Below are 20,088 nucleotides of genomic sequence, written 5' to 3'. Positions count from 1 at the left end.
AATCTGTTTTTCATTGTTAAAATGCAGATTTAATAGGAGGAACCTGTAACTCAAGTTTGTCTAATGTCATGTGGTGTAATTGTTCTCAAGGATGTGTAAACAGTAAACACACAGTCAGGCAGACGCCACCATGGGAACACATCGCCCTGCACAACTTTATTGTGACGGCGGGGTATGAAAATCGAAGAATCAAGCATGCAGACGTACACAATTTGTACATACAAACATCGGAAAAGCAAGCAAACACAAACACTGTAACAGTTGGCATGCTTTCCGCTGCCCTGCGGCCGAGCTACGTTACATTGGAGAGCTATGAGACTGGGTTGTGGCCTCCTTTTCATGCATTGCTCACATTAGCCAAGGGGAAATGAATGACGGCCAGACAATGCACACGCGCACACACACACACACACACACACACACACACACACACACACACACAGACACACACTCACGAAATATTACAGAGGAAATGGCCAACAGCATGGCTAATAACTGAACCAGCAGGATTAGGTGTGATTGATTCAAAGGTAATCGTCACTCTCCTATCAGCCAAGAACGCTACTCTGCTGAGTGTTCAAAGACTAGTCAAGTGTTCTTTAGTCCAGATTAATACAGATTAGTTAGTTAAATGTAATCTAGTTTAATCTAGATTACTCTTGCAGAGTCCATTAGTGTTTACTTTTAAAAGGTCCTGCACACCTTTAAAGGTTAATGGTGGGTGGAGCTGAGAATTACATGTCACAAAACTTCTTAGCAAAAGAATATTAAGGGGGTAAATTGTCCCGCCCTAATGGGTGCAACAAAACTGACGGGAGAGTAAGGGAGATGTCAATCAAGTCCAGTCTGTACACACCCACAACATCCTGAATTATAAATAATATATTAGAAATATGCCAATTTAAGAGTTTCTATAAGTCAACTTACAACGACATTCTTGAATTTCTCCTACGTCATTGAGCTCAACCGGTAAGACCTACCTGTACTGCAAACAAAAATGGACATGTGGGATCTAAACAGAAAACAGCACCTAAATTCTGAACCCACAGTAAAATCCATCACCAGCCTGGAGCCCAAACAGACATTTTTATATCTATTTATATCTAAAACTCAAACCTGAAATTTAAACCTGGCTGAGACGACACAAGCTCCATTGTGTTTAGACAGCCACGTCCATCTCTCAGTTCTATGCCATCCGCTGGTGTAAGCCACATTTTCTGTGCATAGTTTAGTGTCAGCCCCAAACACTTACAATAAGACAAACAGTGAGAAGGTTGACTAATGCATGCTGGGAAAGCCAAGTCGCCTGGGGAGCTAATTAATTGGCTGACTATGACACTGCCGAGAGCACTATGTCTGACTGAGTGTTTAAAGGGGACCGTTCTTTCGAAAAGTGCAACAGATCGGGCCTGAGACAAAAGCCATATCTGGACACCAAATTGCAGGTGGGGAAGAAAACAATGTGTCAGCTATTTTACCGGTTCACGGGATCCGTAACACAACCTTGTGCTATTTAAATTGGGTAAGCTTCAGCACAGAAACCCAGTTTGAATGTGAGAACTCAGGTGAGAACAGCTGTTATTGCTCAAAGACTAATAGTGTACACTTGATACGTGACTGTTTCAGGGTGTGCTCACACTCCCAGCATGTTTATGGCAGCTTATTCACACTCTTAAGCATTTCTTCCTTCTAGTTTTGTTCATTTGGGCACGTGAGAACAATGTCAGTCAACCTGAGGGAATCTGCACCTGAAAATCTCCCTCACTAATCCAAGTCAATTGTGTTTGTGATTAGAAAAGGTACATAACATAGTCCAGTCATCTGATAAAAGCTCTAATTTCACTGGATGGTAATAAATAGTCTACTTTGCTTGTGTTTATGAGCCTTGATTTACTCATAACTAGCCAATGAGAATCTAAATGAACCAAAAAATGCAACAGAGTAAAGAATCCCCTAATTTTAGCTACTGAAAATCCAGTCCAGGGTTTAGTTCCCTGACCGGGCTCCTCCTGAGTGGACCTGTAAATCAGTGAACTCCCTAATGACGTGATGGACTGGTGACCTGCTGAGGCAAGGTGTTTCCCTTTCAAACTCTTTCAGGACCTCATTTGGATGTGGAGAAATTTCAGAGCCTGGAAGTAGTTTTGAATAATGTGTTTTCTGTTGCATATCATAAATGAAATAGTTGACACATACAATGCTCAGACTATATTTTTTGCACACTGTGTATGTAGCGGAGAAGGCAACAGGTTTATCACTTCAGTTTTATTAGTGCCGCCACTGAAACTTCATCAGTGTCATCTTGGAGTGAGCAGATGCCACTGTAGATGATAATGGGAAATAAAGTGCCATAAAAAGCACTGTTTGGTTTTAGAACATCTTGACAGCAGGAAACAGTCTACCTAAGGCAAGAATAAATGTGTTGAAAATTATTACACTCCAGACAGATCATACCTGTCGATCAAACTGGGACTGGGACTGTAACATCGTTTTATTTCTTTAGCTTGTCTGTTAATTTTGGCACTTTCTCAGTAAGTTATGGCAGTTCTTGTGATATTGGCTCTGAACAAACCTTGCTGCACCCGAAAAAGTCTCTGATGTTGTTAAGACAACGCTCCCCAGTAAAGCCCTATCTGATACTTAGTATGTATATCAGATAGGGCTGCAACAAACAATGAATTTCCTTGTTGATTATGTTCAAGATTATTTTCCCAATTCATTGTTTTATCTATAAAATGTATAGCAGTCCAAAACACAAAGGATACTCCATGCACAGGGATATATAAAAGAGAGAAAAGCAGCAAATGCTCACATTATCGAAGCTGGAACCTGCAAATGTTTGGCAGTTTTGCTTTATAAATTACTTAATATATTATCAAAATTGTTAGCACTCAATTGCCTGTCAAATGAATAATCTATTAAATCAGCTACTGATTTCAGCACTAAACTCTCAAAAGATTCAACCATGGCTGTTTTATCCAAACTGACATATATATATATATATATATATATATATATTCGTACAAACATACAAAAGATTATTACATTTAACAATCTGGTCTACTTTGAATGAAAAGGGCAGGTTGTTTGCTGGACATTTTCTCTGTCTGTCTCTCTGTCTGTCTTCAAGCTTCCAAATCCGTCTGACTGGCCACGTCCCATTTGTTATTCTGTCCATCCGTCTGTCTGCCTGTAAGCTTGCCATCTGTCTTTCTGTCTGTCTGACTGCTTGACTCTTTGCCTTTCTGCCCATCTACCCATTTGCCTGCCATCTGTCTTTCTGTCTGCAAGTATGTCACCCCTCTGCTTGGTTGTCTGTCTGTCTGTCCTCCCCCTAAGTCAGCCCAGTAGATGACAGTGCATTTACTTCCGCAAAAACAGTGTTGTGGTTCGGTGTCTTCATTCTGGAAACAGATGAAGATACACATTTGTTTCTGCACTTTGTTCTGTTTTTTTATGTACAAAGCACAGCAAGCATTTAAAATGGATATCAATAGTGCGGATGACGAAGGTGCTCTGTAGCTACAATGCATGCTTGCACGCACGCACAAACTCACTAAAATGACACAAGCAGCAACAACAACAATCTGTGGAAGTCAAGCTGTTTGCCAAGCAGCACGAACACACACACACACACACACACAACTGGCCAGTGCTCAGAGCTCCTTGAGGAGCCAGAGGTCAGTCAGTTTGATAAAGAATCCTTGCATATAAATTGCTTCATAACAAGCCATGTCTCTGAGGCAGTGCTAAATCTGTGTGTATGTGTGTGTGCCTGTGTGCATCCGAAGAGGAGATTTGTATATCAGTGAATTTATTGTGTGTGTTTATTTGTGTGCCCATGTGTGCGTCTCTTTCTTTCACTATGATCCTGATGTGTGTGTGTGTATGCGTGTGTTGATTGAACAGAGTAAGACCTGCTTGCCTGGGGAGCAAAAAGCCTAAAAAAAGCCTAAAAAGCCTTTGGCAACAACCAAACCAGGGGAATGCAGAGCTGCTCCCCCTCCACTACTTTATTCTCTTCTTTTCTTTTCCACCTTCAACCTCACACTGCATCCGTTATCATCTCTTTACATCAACATATCTTAAAGATTATCTCTTTCATGGCTACTCTCTACATCCTCCAGTCATCTGTCCATCATTTTTTTCTCCACCTCTCCCTCAATCACCCTTTGCATCACCCTCCCAGTCATCCCCCTTCCTTCCTTTCTTCCTCCCTGTTTGTTCTCATCTTCTCACTATCTCACTGACACTCAATAATTCCTCTTCTTCATGGAGGGAAAATGACAGACAAGATGAGATGGGATGGACAGGAGTGAGTGTGTGTGTGTGTGTGTGTGTGTGTGTGTGTGTGTGTGTGTGTGTGTGTGTGTGTGTGTGTGTGTGTGTGTGTGTGCGTGCGTGCGTGTGCGTGCGTGTGCGTGGGTGAGCGTCTGTGCAGTTCTAATACTGTGTGTACAAGCAAGACAGCAACAGCTAGAAGGCATGCAGGGAAGACTATAACATAGACATGCACACACATCCAAGTCTATTTTCACTTCTTTCCTTCAGTCTCCTCCCCAACCCATCTCCCTCTCACACACACTCTCTCTCACACACACACACACACACACACACACACACACACACACACACACACATAGAGCTATTTTTGGACAGAGCCGCTTGAGAGAAGGTAGGTAAAAAAAAAGAGAGGTTCACACCGACACTGAGTCTGACAGGTATAGAGAGAAAGAGCACCAAAGAAAAGAATCACAAAGATGTATAAAGTGAGGTTGGGAGACTAGGGAGAGAAAAGACAGAGAAAGAAAGAGAACTGAGAGGGCGAGAGACAGAGGGAGGGAGAGAGAAACAGAGATGGGGAAATAGGGCAACTATTATGAATGAGCCAAAAGAATGAAAATGTCAGGGTGTGTGTGTGTGTGTGTGTGTGTGTGTGTGTGTGTGTGTGTGTGGGGGCTTGGAATTTGTGTGTAAAAATGTGTGATGTCGGGTATCCAGAATTTAACTCAACATCAAACACATGCATGCATGCTCGCTCGCTTGCACACACACACACACACACACACACACACACACACACACACACACACACACACAAAGTACAGATGAATGCACTCACCAAGAAAAAAAAAAAAAAAAGCATTTGACACACATCATACACATCAAACATCTTCATCAGGGCCATGCTAACAGGTGTGCAAAAAAGAAGAGACAGCAACCTACTCACACAGCCAAACATGAAAGCTAGAAACACACACACACACACACACACACACACACACACACACACACACACACACTTCTCTGGCTCTGTATATGGATAAAATAGGCAGAAATCCATCATTCAACATCCTTTCATTTCAAAAGGAAGACTTTTTTTGGGTGTGTTGTCTAGATGAAGTACTGTTGTTTGGGGACAGGTTTTAGACGTGTGCGCCAAGATGATTTCCCATCAATGATTTATCTGACGCTAAAATGCTAATAAACTGGGCAAACAAGGTGAATCTACAGCATCTTTATACAGCAAGAGACAACTGGAGAATATTCTCTGTTGCTCGCAAAGTTTATGGTTTAGAGAGGCGTTTTATTATAAATTGAGAATTTAGTTCTAGTGCAACGTTAAGTCATAAATGTGTCTGATTCATAAAACAACAGGGAATGATTTTGGATAATTGATTAATCATATAAGTCATTTATAGTAAAAAATGGCAAACATTTGCATGTTCCCACTTTTCCATTGCGAGGATTTGTTTCTTTTCTCTGTCCAGCTGTAAGCGGCTCGGCTCTGCGGATGGCAATTTAAGTCTGCCAGTCAATCGATCCACCACTTTGGTCCAGACTGAAATATTTTCCCATTAACCTCCGCTGTACTTTGAGGTTAGCACCAATTAGCAAATGGTGACACGCTAACACGCTAAACTAACATGTTAGTATTGTCACTGTGAGCATGCTGACCCTCTGTGTGTGTACATACAGTCATCAGCATGATTGTAGACCTGTGTGGCTTGTCTACCGGGCAGGTGCGTTTTTTTTGTCTTCCATCTTATGCACTTCTGACAGAATTGGTGCACTTTTACATTTAATCAATACAGCTGTCTACACAGGCTGCATAACGCTCACGTTGGTGACCTAAACTCAATAATGTGGCTGAACACATTCATGCGTTCCTACGTTTGTCAGTGTTACACACTGACAGAGGTCGCTGCTGCTCTGCTTATGTGCCGTTTTCACCATACAGCCTGTGCAGACAATGTGTCAGTCTTGTTGGACTGTTGGTCGTATAAAACAACCAATGTAAAGATGCTACTGTGTACTCTGAGAACTTGTGATGATAGTTTCTCACAATTTTTCTTACACTGGAGAGACCGAACAATCGATTTATTCATTGAAAAATGATCGACAGATGAGTAAATAATGAAGCTGACCATAAGTTGGAGCCCTAAAATGTGTATTCATGCTTCTACAGTGAGAACTTTACATTCTGGTTTCAGAGTTTTTGAGAAACAGGACTTCAATATCTTTAAAAGAAAGCAGAACAAAGTGATCACTGCTGGACCCTTGATTGAATACATTGCTTAACATGAGTTGCTGTGAACAGGAAGCCCCTGACACAGTGAGAGCTACAAAAAGGAGGAAAACCACAAATAAACCTGAAGAGCGTAGATAAAAAGTATACAGCTGTGCTTAACTTCTCAGCCAGCAACTTTAATGTTGTGCTCACGACCTCACTCAATAACACACACACGCACACACACACACACACACACACATACACACCAACATCTCCTGACTGACTGGAAGGCTCAGAGCCACTTAAGAGCAGTCATGAGTCACTCTCTGATGCTGATATCACCATCACCATTCCCATCAGCCCTCTCCCATGTGGTCCCCCTGCTGAATACTCCGTGGGGATCCGCGGGGTGGAAGAAAGCTTGCTCCTTATGTCAAATACAGAAGACTGTTTCTCAGTAAAGTGAATTAGTTTTTCTGGTATTACTCCCAGGGGAGCAAAGCTACCCTAAGTGAAGTGTAAAATAACACGGAAACAAAGAACAAATGCACCACGCTAGCTGTAGCGTGGTCTAAATGAGGAACGTTAATGATGCTAAGAAGCAAATTCGGTCCTTAAGGGGAACTGAAGGACGTCAGAGATTATTTCCAAATGAAATATCTTGTACATAAGTGCTTGCCCACAGGTAGGGCTGGAGTTTTTTAGATGTTTACAGAGTAATAATAACTTTGGATTTTAGTACGATTACATTTGTAATCCCACAAACTCTCTCTAGCTTTGAGATGGCTCATTTTTCCCATCATGCCTTGGCCTAATCCTAATTCTGACTGTGTAGTTTTTTTAATTTAACTTTTTTTTTAATGCTCCACAAAGATAATGTCATATTTTGTAAGTGTTTGTAATGTGTTTGTTCAGAACACCCTGATTTATGTCATATGTCATGGTAATTGTCATTTTTGTGATGGTTTATAGTTTTAGCCATTAGTGAGGTGGCGGGTACATTTCTTGAGCCAGTCGTGCATGTAAACATCTCTTTGATATGCTGTGACATAACTCTTCCTCTCCCGCCACCCCTGGCGATCAAGGAACTAAAATGGGAACTAAACATATTGCTGCCAAACTCTTTGTTATTGATATTCCTTTGACGGTCACTTCTATTTCTATTTTATCATTTTAGTCCAGTTATCCAGGTCCAGAGTAAATGCATAGCACAAGTTCCTCCAGCTGCTACAGGTCTCTGAACAGTTTCCTCCTTTGTAATGTGAGTAATTGTGCTGTGATGTATAATGTATCTTCTTTCTGTTAAAATTAATTTTGGTATCGAAAAAAGTTTAATTCAGGAACTGGTATCGAATTCAAGGTATCAGTATCGAAAATTTACGATGGATGGATACCCAGCCCTACCTTTAGGGAATTTGTCTCAATACAACAGTGTCAGCTAAGCAACTCCAGGGAATGAGGAAAACATGAAGGAGGGTGGAACAAAGTAGGGAAGGACAAGTGAAAGAGTGAAAGGAGTGATGTCAGAAAGAGGAAATGACAGGAATCTAGGAAGAAACTCTGTGTCCTAAGCCATACACATACTATATATTGCACCGTGCACCGTGGACACACACATATGCACGCATACACCAACCGGAGAGGCGTCGGGCCAAACAAACGAGCCACCGAAATCAAATAGATTTCCTTTATCACCTTGCTGGCTCCAGCCACCAGAACATTAACACAATATTTATTGATGCTGCCACTGCTCCTGCTGCTGCTGCTGCATCATGGGAGCAGGAATGAGAGAGCAGAAAACAGAAAGGAGAGAAAGAGAGAGAAAAAAGAAGGAAGAGGCTGAGATCAAAATAATTTTCTAACTAAGCCTCCCGCTCTGTCTCCTGAAATCTGCTGACAAACAATGAAGGAGGTGAGTCGGAGCCAGCGAAGCTGGGGCCCTGCCAAAAAGCCAGGAGGAGAGAGAGCAAAAGGGGAGGACAGGTGGGAGGAGGGAGGGAGCAAGAAACACAGAGAGAGATGGAGGATTGATCCATCGCTCCCGTCTCCACTGCCATCAGGAGTTCATTAACTCCTGGAAGGGAGTGAAGGAGGGATGAAAAGGACAGAGAGATGGAGGATGAACACTCTGCCCTTCACTCCCAGCGACCCTGACGACCACCTCCCTGTTTATCTACCAGCACCTGCCCTCCTCCACCCCTCCTGTCGTCTTTCATCCTGCACTCTCTACATCTCCTCCACTGCTCTACCTTCTGTCCCTTCTGGCTTCCCCGTCTTCTCATTTCTTGCCGTTCTCCTCCTCCTTTTATCCAGTCACCCAACTCAACTCTTCACCACCTTTAAGCTCTCTTCTTCCCTTTCGCACTTCCCTTTGTATGTATTATTACCCGTCTGCAAACTTTGTCTCTATGGTCTCAAAACTCAGCTGAAAAGCCATTTTCAGAACAAGAAAAGTAAATGTATATCTAACTTCATTCCCTCTTAACCTCAGCTCGCCTGCCTTCTTTAATTCATTTTCATATATCTGATGGTTTTAAATTTACATTAAGCACAAATGAATTCTTTTCAAGAATGACATGCTGAGTCAGAAGCTTATTTCCATCTCTGATCACCGGGTGTTCAAACAGCAAAGGAAGGTCTGACATACTGTTTCGGTCTGTTGTTTACTCGGCCTCTCTCCCCACAAACATACACACACCAACTCCTGAAACTCTTCCCATCAGGAGCTCAGGCAGCATCTGTCAGCCTGTCCATCACTCTGCTTACAGCCTTCACAATTTTTATTTTTACCCTAAAGAAGAGTAGGAGGTAGCTGGCAGACAGAAAGAGAATAGCCTGACATTTAGTATGATAAAAGGAGAAAGCTAATGGATAATAACAAATTTTAATAAATCTTTCTGGAACGTAACTTGTTTTTTTTTTTTTTTGGGGGGCTGACAGTAACGTACATCAAATAAAGATACTCTTAGACTGCAACTAATAATAGCAACTTTTTTCCATTATTGATTAATCTGTTGATTATTTCTGACTGATCAATTAGTCATTTAGTCTATAAATGTGAAAATAATGTGAAAATCACCCCACAATTTACCAGAAGTGACATCTTCATAATCGCTTGTTTTGTCTGACCAACCCAAATATTTTCCATTTGCATAGATATAAAACCGAGAAGTCTATAATAAAAAATGCAAAGAGACCTACGGCAGGACTGCTGTGGTTAAGGCCTCTTTACTGAGGGGAAATGAAAACCCCATGAAATAAGTATAAAGGAAACGAAACATAAGCCTGGTGAGATATGCTCTAATGATATTACTGTCAACTTTGTGGCAACAACATAGAATTCACAGTGAACTATGACAAAATAATGGATCATTAATTTTATCTGAAAAACCATCTGCTGCACCCGAACATTCACTGTTCTTATTCAGTCAGCAAGGGACGTGTTTGCCAGGACCAAGACTTATGAAGCTCATTCCAATTATGCGTTTCCGAAATATGTGTACCATTTCCTCCTTCAACAATAATGTGCGCAGGTGTGCAGACTTCGCAATTATCCTTATTACTAACCAGGGTGAGTCACAGTGGCATAAGGAACACATGTAAAAATTAAAACACCCCCTCTCTCCATTTGCCTGACGTCATCTCCTAACCACTGAACAGCAGGTTAGCATGCACGCACACACACACACTCTCTAGACTAATGAGGTTCTAGGCCACAGCAGGGTCATCTACTGAGAACAAACACTGACAAAACACATGGGCTAATGCATACAAACATGCCTGCAGCGTTTAATCCACCACATGGTTAGTTCATGTTGCAAAACTTGTAAGACATGAAAAAAACCCTGCATGTCAGGGAACATGAACCCAAACTCACGCACACCAAGAACAGACCAAAATAATCATTTCTGTGATGTTTATCAGCCAATATTTGAATAAATTGGCTAAACTGTAATTGTGATTTAGCAACAAATAACTTCAAATATAACCTTTATAACTTACAAGTGTTTTTCTACATTTGTATTTACTATTACTGTAATGTCCTTTATTAAAAAACATATTTCCATATTATTGTATTTCTTGCTTATTCTGTCTCTTTACATTCATCAAGAGTATAAAAGTCGAGAAGAACAATAAAGCCAATATGTATTGGATCAGATATTTAGATCCATTGGAAATCCAATATCAGGCCATACTACACACCCAAAAGAACACACACACACACACACACACACACACACACACAAATCCTCCTCCGCTAGTAGTAATACCCTTGTGACAACAACATGCTGGTTAGTTAGTTAGTTAGTTAGTTAGTAAGCAGAGCAGAGAGCTGGTGACACAACAGCTAGCCAACCCGCCTGCAGGCAGCTACACACACCCATAAATCCTTCAGCTCAGCTGGTTCCCATCCTTCTTATCTGACAAGTATTTCTGAATCATACACGCACATTTGCCCTGCAGCCCTCTTTAGCTATGTCTGTAAAACCATGCATGTGCACATGGAGGGTGGGGGCACATGCATGTGCGTATGTGTGCGCGGGGGATTGAGGGTACAGTTTACGTGACGTCAGCGGTCCATTCATGAACAACACCCCCCTCCTCCTCCTCCTCTGCACTACGTAGCTGCTAATGCGATACAACACACCACGTGGGGGTCCTTACCCCCTTTCCCAGCCAACCAGAGCTCAGCGCTTAACGCAGCAGACACAAATACACCACACACGCTACGCTACACTACACCCCCGCCCATACACACGTGTGCATATGTACACATGTGAGGCTTAAGAAGTCTGCATGCTCGAGTTTCACATGACATACTGTACAGGGAGAGCTGATACATGTGGTGGTCACATACATGGCTGTGCTCCTCAGTCAGACGCTGAGAGAAATCACAGCAAAATCTTGATGAGGCAAAAGATGGCGGGATGAATGGACGGATGGATGAAAGAGCAGTGGATGGATGGAGCAGAAGGAAGGAGTGGTTAAAAAAAAGAAAGGGTGAGGATGAAGGGATGGATGACAAATGAAGGACTGAAACATGGATGACTGGCCGGAGGGCTGTCAGAAAAACGGATGCAAAATGAAAACAGCTCTCATCCCTGTTCACTTGCCTTGTAAACAACCACTGTCTCTAGGCGAGAGAGGCGGGCCTCGAGGGAGGAGAGGGAAGGGAGGGGGAGACAGAGAGAGAGAGAGAGAGACACAGAGAGAGAGAGAGAGAGAGAGAGAGAGAGAGAGAGAGAGAAAACAAGATAGCACTGCATCAGGAGAGATATGAAAGACAGAGAGGGGGATAGAGGGACAGAGAGAGTTGTTATGCCCCCACACACCATGACTCATCTCCAGCAGGACGGTTTGTGTGTTTGTGTGTGTGCGAGAGTTTGTTGAGAGTTTGAAGAGCATGGTACGTGCATCTGTGCTTGAATATGTGTTTAGAGTGAGCAAGAGGCACACAGAGTTGTTGGTGCGTGCGTGCGTGCGTGCGTGCGTGCGTGCGTGTGTGCGTGCGTGCGTGCGTGCGTGTGATGATGGGTAGAGAAGAGAAGGGAGGGGTGGGGGGGGTGCTGTCACAACTGGGAACATTTAACAAGTCCCCAGACGATCTCAGCTTAATTGATTCAAGGCAAGAGCCAGTTCAGCTTCACATGTGCCATCAAAATTTTAAAAAAGAAATCTGAAATTGCTGCATTCATTAATGATCGGCACTAATAGGCAGAAATAATATTCTTTAGAGGTTCTCCAGGCAATTATGAAGAATCGGTGGCCACAACAAGCCGGTAAAAAAAAAAAAAAAAAAATCACACCAGAGGCAAATGCCCCACTTACACCCCATTAATCCTGCTCACATCTGACTCCCAGCATCAGCATCTGCATCCACATGTGGAGCTCTTGTTGTTGTTGTTGTTTATTCAGGTAAGGATGCAACAGACACACTCATCCAGACCAAGGGATACAGACAGAGCTCTGACTTTGAGGAGGTAAACAACAGCCACTCCCCCCTCATCTAAAGCCAGCTAGATCTGCACAGCAGAAAGCAGAAGGAGGAGGAGGAGGAGGAGGAGGAGGAGAGGGTGAAGGAGGCAAAGAGGAGTTGCTCTAATTCCTTGATGTGTGTATGTGTGTGGTTGCGTGCTTAGCCTTCCTAAAACTGCGCTGCCCCCCCCAAACCTACCCCCACCCTCTTGGAGTGAAGCAACCTCCATATCCTCCAGGAACCATGAAACTACCCTGCACCCAGACCTGCCGCTCTCCACACAACTGAATCACCATCACACAACTTCATCTCATATCCTAACCCCCCCTCCCGCACCACCAACCACCTTATCTGTATATACATGCGTGTCTCAGCTTCCCCGCCTGCAAGTTACAACTCACATTCCTCGCTACACCGCTGCAAATGACCCTGTTTGTTGCAATTACACGCAACAACAACAAAAAAAAAAAAAAATAACCCCACTTGGACACTCTCCAACTGCCCGCTCGCACACTTGATTCCCACCGGGGTGCGTTCACGTTACGTTTTGCAGCACAACATGGCCAAGTTTACCCGGTTAATTTCCCCCCCTCCCCTTCGCGTGCACAGGCTCTGGCTTTTTTAAACGGGGGTTATTTGTATTTCCTTCACTGCGACACATAAAACACAAACGCCCCCCCCACCCCCCCCAAAACCCACCCCCCTCCTTGACCCACATGCACCGCGCAGGCTAACAGTGTGCGCCCCTGCCCGCTGACTGTGACTGACAAGCCCGCTGCAAAAGTGCGTACAGAGCTGCTAACCTCCTGCTAGCCTAGCACTGGTGTAGCACTTGCAGCACCAGCAGCAAAGTGGACTCCCACTTCTTAGATTTTCTTCTTCTTTTTTTTGTTTTTTTTTTTTAGCATTTTCACATATTAGTGGGATTTGTTTTGGTTTATTTTACCTTGATCGCAGTCAGCTCCGGGTGCAGAGACGTCCTCAGTCCTGGACGGCGGGCGATTCCCAGAGATTAGGACATCATTGGGAGCCAGGCACACGTAGTTTTACAGTAGAAGGGGGTTTTTTTTTTTTTTTTTTAAGCACTAGTTCAGTTTGCCCACTCGGTGCCCTGGCAGGCTGCTTGAGGTGCTGCTAAAACAGCCCTGACTCTGGATCCACGTTGGGTGACAGGACTGTCCCTTCCCCTCCCTTCCCTTCCCTTCCCTTCCCCTCTCACGGTGCGTGTTGACAGCGCGTCAGCTCTGCAAAGACCGGCGACCGAGTCCAAATCCGAAATAAAAATCTCTTCCCACCCCCCACCCCCCAAAAAAAAAAAAAAAAAAAAAAAAAAGTGGCAGTCGCACGGAGTTGCAGCCTTTTATAAGTCAGCAACAACAAACCCAGTGGAGCCGCCGCTGGTCCTGCTGCTGTTCACGGTGTAGCGGGCGGCGAGGTGCGCACAACATACCGCTCACAGGAAAGCATGTCGCATTTTGCAAAAGCAGCCCAAACGTGGTGTCAAAATCCCGACTGTGTTTTCCTCTCCGGTGCCAGCAGTGAGAGGAGGGGAACGGGGGGGAAGCAAGAGGAGGAGGGGTAAACCAAAAAAAAAAAAAAAAGAAAGAAAGAAAGAAAAGAAAAAAGGGATGCTTTATTTCCAAACGATGAGTCAGAAAAGATTGCAAGCCAGTTTCGCAACGTCCCTCCTTCAAAAATAAAACATCCAGCTCTCCTCGTCTTCACTTGCCTCGCTTCCACTCCTCTCTAACCGGTGTACGAGCACACACCGCTCTGCACAAACGCACAGGCGGGTCTTGTCTTGCAGTGTCTCCCCCCACCCCCAGCAACAACACACAAAAAAAAAAGACAACACAGAGAAAAATCAGCTCTTATCATCAGCTTGAAAACTCTTTTGGCGCCATATTTATGGCGTACTTTCAATTCAGTGTTACCGCAAGCAGCACTTCCTACTATGAGAAATGCTAGATTACTGCGCCTCGGAGAGGAGAGGACGGGGATTGAACCTTCACCTGCCAATTCTCTGTCAGGGAGGCTTACTTTGTGGCACAAAGTGTCCAAAGGGGACATAAAAAAGCTGTATCCGGTGACTGATCTGACTGAGTGGTTATCATATGGCAAACAGCAAACAGTTTAATAGAATATGATTTTCTGAAAATAATAATAGGCTTATTTATTAATGGACGACTCAATCCTGCAATGTACAGTATGCCAGTTTTCAGAGATGTATAATGTAAACTTTAATGAATATTTAAGAGTAATTGCACAAAAAATAAATATAGGTTTCCAAAGATAACAATAGACTGTTTTCTGAAAAATTATGTAACCTTAAAATCTAAAAATCATGGATTCACAACTATCCCCTGTTTTTCTTTGACTGACATGTAAGTAATTAACATTTATTGATATAATGCTTTTCTGTGTGACTGGATTCCTCTATGTAGAAAGAATTACATTAGAAATCATCCTCAACTTGTAATGTATAGTACCTGTTCAATTTCAATCTCAATCTATCCATCTATTTTAAAAGGCAATGCTTAATTCTCCACCGTCACCAATAACTGCTGTCAGAATAATTGGCAGCCAGAGTCTCAGTTCAAAGTGAAGGCCTGTTGTTGGACTTTACCGTAAGTGATAATGTCTCTCCACCCGGTGATTGATTTGCTCACAGCGATCCAAAGGGAATGGTTGGCAAGTAAATTACCTTCCTTCACATTTTCTCTAAAATCTATATTTAAAGGGGAGGAGGGTGTTTGATCAATGCGTAATCTACTACCATCCACTGTCTCTAAATCAATGTCCTCTTCCTGTTATCAAGCAGAACTACATTTTCTTGTACTTTCTCCACACTCTGATGTTTGCAGAGCGCATTTCGGTTTTCCCCAAACAAATCTGTCTTCATTCTCTAAGAAAGCTCCCCGTCTCATCGAGAACGGAGGTTTGCTTTTAACTCTGCATCTCTGCAGTGACAGACAGCAGATCACCTCGTAATTCCTCTTTTTTTGTATCCAAAATGTCTGGTCAGTACACATAGATGCAGAGCCAGGAGGCACACTAAAATTAAGGTCATTCGGATGAGCAAATGGGACGATTTTACTTGTATCAAACCCGCAGACCTGCAAGCCCATCTACACACACACACACACACTTGCATAAAACCACTCATGCACAGGCAAGGATGTCAGGTGCACAAATGCTCATATCAGCTGTATCAGGTGTCACTCAGAAAGTGGAGGGGGGGGGTGATGCTGTTTTGCACAAAGTGAAATGAGGCGGTGAAGGACACAGAGGAGGGATTTCTCTGGCACACATTCAAATGCAACAGCAGCATCCCACAGTTTGTCCTCCCCTCCCTTCTCCTCCACATAACGCAGGTAGGTAGTGTGTCCCCGGAGGAAACAGCCTGTGACCCTCTCCATGGTCGTTTCTTAATGTGAGGTAATTCAATTTCCTGTCTGATGAGATGCACGCATTGTTTATTTAGGAGGCAGATCCAACCAGATCTGGGTCAAATAGTAATTGTAGTTTGTTTAATCTGCTTGGTGCACCAGATGGGTGGGGTTTACAGCTGCAAAGCATTTTGGAAATGTTATTGATGCATGGTTAAAGGTGCTACACATCATCAAATCATCAACCACATTGTAACACCATCATATTACCACAGCATTGGGTCTGTGGCTATCTGAGAGTGAGTAAGTTAATGTTAAAGGTGGTAGGATTTATCATAAGGTTATGTATTACCTTATGTGCTTATTTGGCCAATATGTTAACATGATATCTATAATCTAATCTAAAACCTATAGATTCTGTTATGTAATGCTCCTTAATGCTTTTATTACTGTCTTTTCTTGTGTGCACTAGCAAAATAAACACTCATCTACATACCAGAAATATCCCCAAATCTTGGCAGCGTAGTTCCTCCATGAGTATTTTTGAAGGGTGGCTCAAACCTCCCTCGGGCCAATTGTGTTGTATTTCTGTGTTGAGCTTGCCATTGCTGCGGAGTCCATGAATCCATTCATTTTTTATCACTTCCTGGGGGAAAAGGGGTTGTTTTTGTAGAAGTCAAATAGGGCTAGGACAGTATTCAAAACATAATGCTATATTTGTGTGAGCCAGTTACATAATATTTACAGCTACAGTTATAATATTTAACCTTGCCTTGCATTGCTCAAGAGTGCCAGCTTCCCCTGTGGTTTTCAAACTGGGGTGCTGGGACTAAGAGGGGTCCTTGAGTGGGTTTTATGGGGTCCCCAGCAAAAGGAGGAATATAATATTTCAAATTTGATCATTCCTTAAGACAAAATCCTCTCATATTCAGGGTTCATGGTCTAATGTGCGTCTACTGTGAGGATCCCTGACATGAAAAGTTTGGGAAACTAGCCTATATGAAGTTATTAATTAGTAACAGAAGGATTGTTTTAGAGCTTTTACATTACATATTTTACATAAAAGTAGCAATACCACACAAAAACTGAAAAGAATCTAATAAGTTAGTAAGTATTTAGTAACACAAAATGTAAATACTAAAGGAAACTACAGCTGCCTCCAAACTGTACTTACGTATATAGCTAGTAGACTGCATTATATTATGAGGTGTTTCATATGTTTTACCCATAAGGCTGTATTCTAGACACTATCCCTTTTTTATATTTATATGGGGATGTTTTTTGGTACATTGCATAACTTCGTATAACCTTTTGATCAAACTGCTTTCCTTATGTGATGTTTTAATGAACCAGGCAGCTTGTAATTGAAGACTGCTCCCCGTGATAGAGGACACCTGTGTCTTATCCTCTATTTAATGTCTGTTGAGCTGTTAGGTCCTTCAGTAACCCTTGAGAAGACTGTCATGTTGAAATGTTTGTACATTTTTAACACTTTTTTTGGCTCGTGGCCTTGTTTTGACCATCCTCGTTTGCCAACATGAGGGGGGAATGATATTAGAAACACATTTGATATGAGCTGTTGTACTCATTTACATAAGATTGTGTTGGTGTAGGCTATTAACAGATCATACTTTCAGATATACAATTGATTTTAGAAGAAAGAGAGTGTGTCAACCAGTAAAACATAATAATTCATGGTCCTCTATGATTCAATGTCACATTGTTACCTATATAGCAACTTCTTTCACTACTGACATTTTGACTTGTCACAGTAGGGAAAGCACAGGCTACTAATAACATGTAATACTAATAACATTAAGGATGGCTCAGTATTCAAGTGTCATAACAGTGGGACAGTGAGCCAGTCATGGGAAGTTTTTGAAGTACTTGTACTTCTATTTTTGGATATTTTATAATGATACTTAACTACATTTCAGAAACAAATATTGTACTTTTTACTCAACATTCACTTTATGATAATATGAAACTGCTGCTTACATGTACTTAACTTAATACAAGATATATAACTTTAACTACATTTTGGTGGTACTCCACTATAACGTAAGTATGATTTTTGAATGTATTTTTACATTATAGCAGTGCTACTTTTACTTCAGTAAAAGATCTGAATGCTTTTTCCACTACTTACAGTGAGCCAGTCTGCCTTAAACCATTTACCACGTACCATTTATATAATCAAAAGTACCACAGCAGAAATTTGTACTGCGTATGGATGACAGTTACTTTGGTGACTGTGCCATGGTAGCATGTAATGTACCATAGTAAAACTGAAAAAATACCATGACAGTAACATGACTTTTCAAAGCGTGTCTGCTCCTCGTATTTGATTTAAAGACAGTGGCGGTGGCAGAGCTGTGTCAAAAAGCACAAAAGGGACAAATACAAAATTTGTGATTCCCTTCACGTTTAATACCCTTCATCACCCTGGGACTTTGGAGTCTGTTTGGTTTGAAGTATTCCAGTCAAGTTAATTAGTTTCAAACCTTTTCGTCTTTTTCTTCTCCTTCTTCTTTTATTACTCATGGGACATAAAGTCTTTAATAAAATATGTCAGTGTAACTTACTGGTAATATCAATCATGATCACTCTCCCACCACCACAATCACCACTAACAACAACAACACACACACACACACACACACACACACACACACACACACACACACATGCACACATACGCACAGCATCAGCCAACATTACACTATTTTTCCATGACATAGGTTGCATTTGATTTTCATAACCACAAATAAGATCAATATGTGAATAAAGAGAAGACAGTATTCATCTAGAGTGGGGTGGTGTTACCATGGAGTGGGTGTACTGAAGAGACTGACTGAGGAGATCCATGCCCTGTATCGTGGCACCAGTATCCTTGTCAACTGCAATTAGGCCAATAGACGGCTATATATCCTATTTTTTTAAACAATGGGTCAGGATTCAGGACCTGAAATAGCTGGCAGGCCCTGCTGCTCCAGCATCACTACATGTCAAGAGCACTAGTTTTAATTAGTCTGGGTCCCAGGGTGACAGACTCCATTTATCACTTGGGTCCCAAACCTAAAAATTTTAAGCACCCCTCCTCTATGGGAAGCTAATGTCAATGCAAAGTCAAGTGTAGCCTAACTGTGATAGCCCTGCTCCAAACTACAATACCTTTTCCAACATGCACTTCCTGCTTCGTTGATATATTAAATCAGATCTTTTATGTATTTTTGTGGGCTGCCCAAAGTGGGGTCTGCATTAAGCTTCAGATTGGGCCGCGGACGAAAAAAACTAAAACAGAACCAGCATTCACAGAAGACAAAAACATAGCATGCATTTAAACACATATTAGATGTCTTCAAACCAAAATGTGAAGAAATCAGAAACTCAATTTCACCCTGGTAACAGTATAAACAAACCACAATATCTGGGAAACAAACATAAAATTGGATTCAACAAATGTAAAAGTATGTCAGTAAATGTCTCTTTGAGCAAATCTCGGCTAAGCACACAATTCAACATACCTTCAAACTGTGCACAGGGGAAAAATAAGCAAATAAGACTGACTCTGAATTTGAAACCATTTGTGGGGAAAGTGGCAGAATTACTCGAAAACTGAACTGTCCCTGACTTAAAGCATGAAACTGAACAGAAATGTAATTAATCCCTCACAGTTAACTGTTCATCAGTCAGCCTAAACTCATTGAAGGTTGACTCTGTTCTCAGTGATTTACACCCAGCAATATCCTGATATACACATCTCATTATCTCCTACACCCCTGAACAGGTTTATAATGATCTAGAACAACCTTCTGTCGTGCCTGTGCCATTCTCCTCACAGTAACCTTGATATCCACAGACACTTTACTGAGTGGGTTAATCCTTTCGCGTTGGCAGTCCCCCAGGACTCCGGCTGAAAGGGCTACCTGTTGTCTGCGTGTTTCCCAATTATAGTTTTCTCCTGAGTAAGCATGCATTAGGTGACTCATCAAGAACGGGTGTCTGCCAGAGCTGGCTGGAACGCAGTGTATTATTTCAGCATCAGTGTATATTTCAGGCTGAGTGAGAGGGGGGAGAGCGAGGCCATAAACTTAATGGGTTAGTTCACTCAATAAAGCGGCGACTTGTATGACTTGGAAGCTGCCCAAAATATAACATACTCGGGAGTGCCACTGGTGTTTTTTTCTGGGGGAATTTGAGAGGAG

The 20,088-nt window shown here is 42.3% G+C and overlaps 1 protein-coding gene across 1 annotated transcript in view; it reads right to left on the bottom strand.

Annotated features, from left to right (window-relative positions):
• The window catches only part of jade2 (jade family PHD finger 2), a 170,742-nt gene extending 156,969 nt beyond the window's left edge, over positions 1-13,773 (bottom strand). Inside the window, exon 1 of the mRNA XM_051400617.1 lies at positions 13,438-13,773. The gene's annotated coding sequence lies outside the window, so the exon portion shown is untranslated. The remainder of the gene's footprint in view (positions 1-13,437) is intronic.
• Positions 13,774-20,088: the final 6,315 nt, after the last annotated feature.

Source organism: Dicentrarchus labrax, unplaced genomic scaffold (genome assembly GCF_905237075.1).
Source record: "Dicentrarchus labrax unplaced genomic scaffold, dlabrax2021, whole genome shotgun sequence".
NCBI lineage: Eukaryota > Metazoa > Chordata > Actinopteri > Moronidae > Dicentrarchus > Dicentrarchus labrax.
This window is presented reverse-complemented; position numbering and strand designations above follow the sequence as displayed.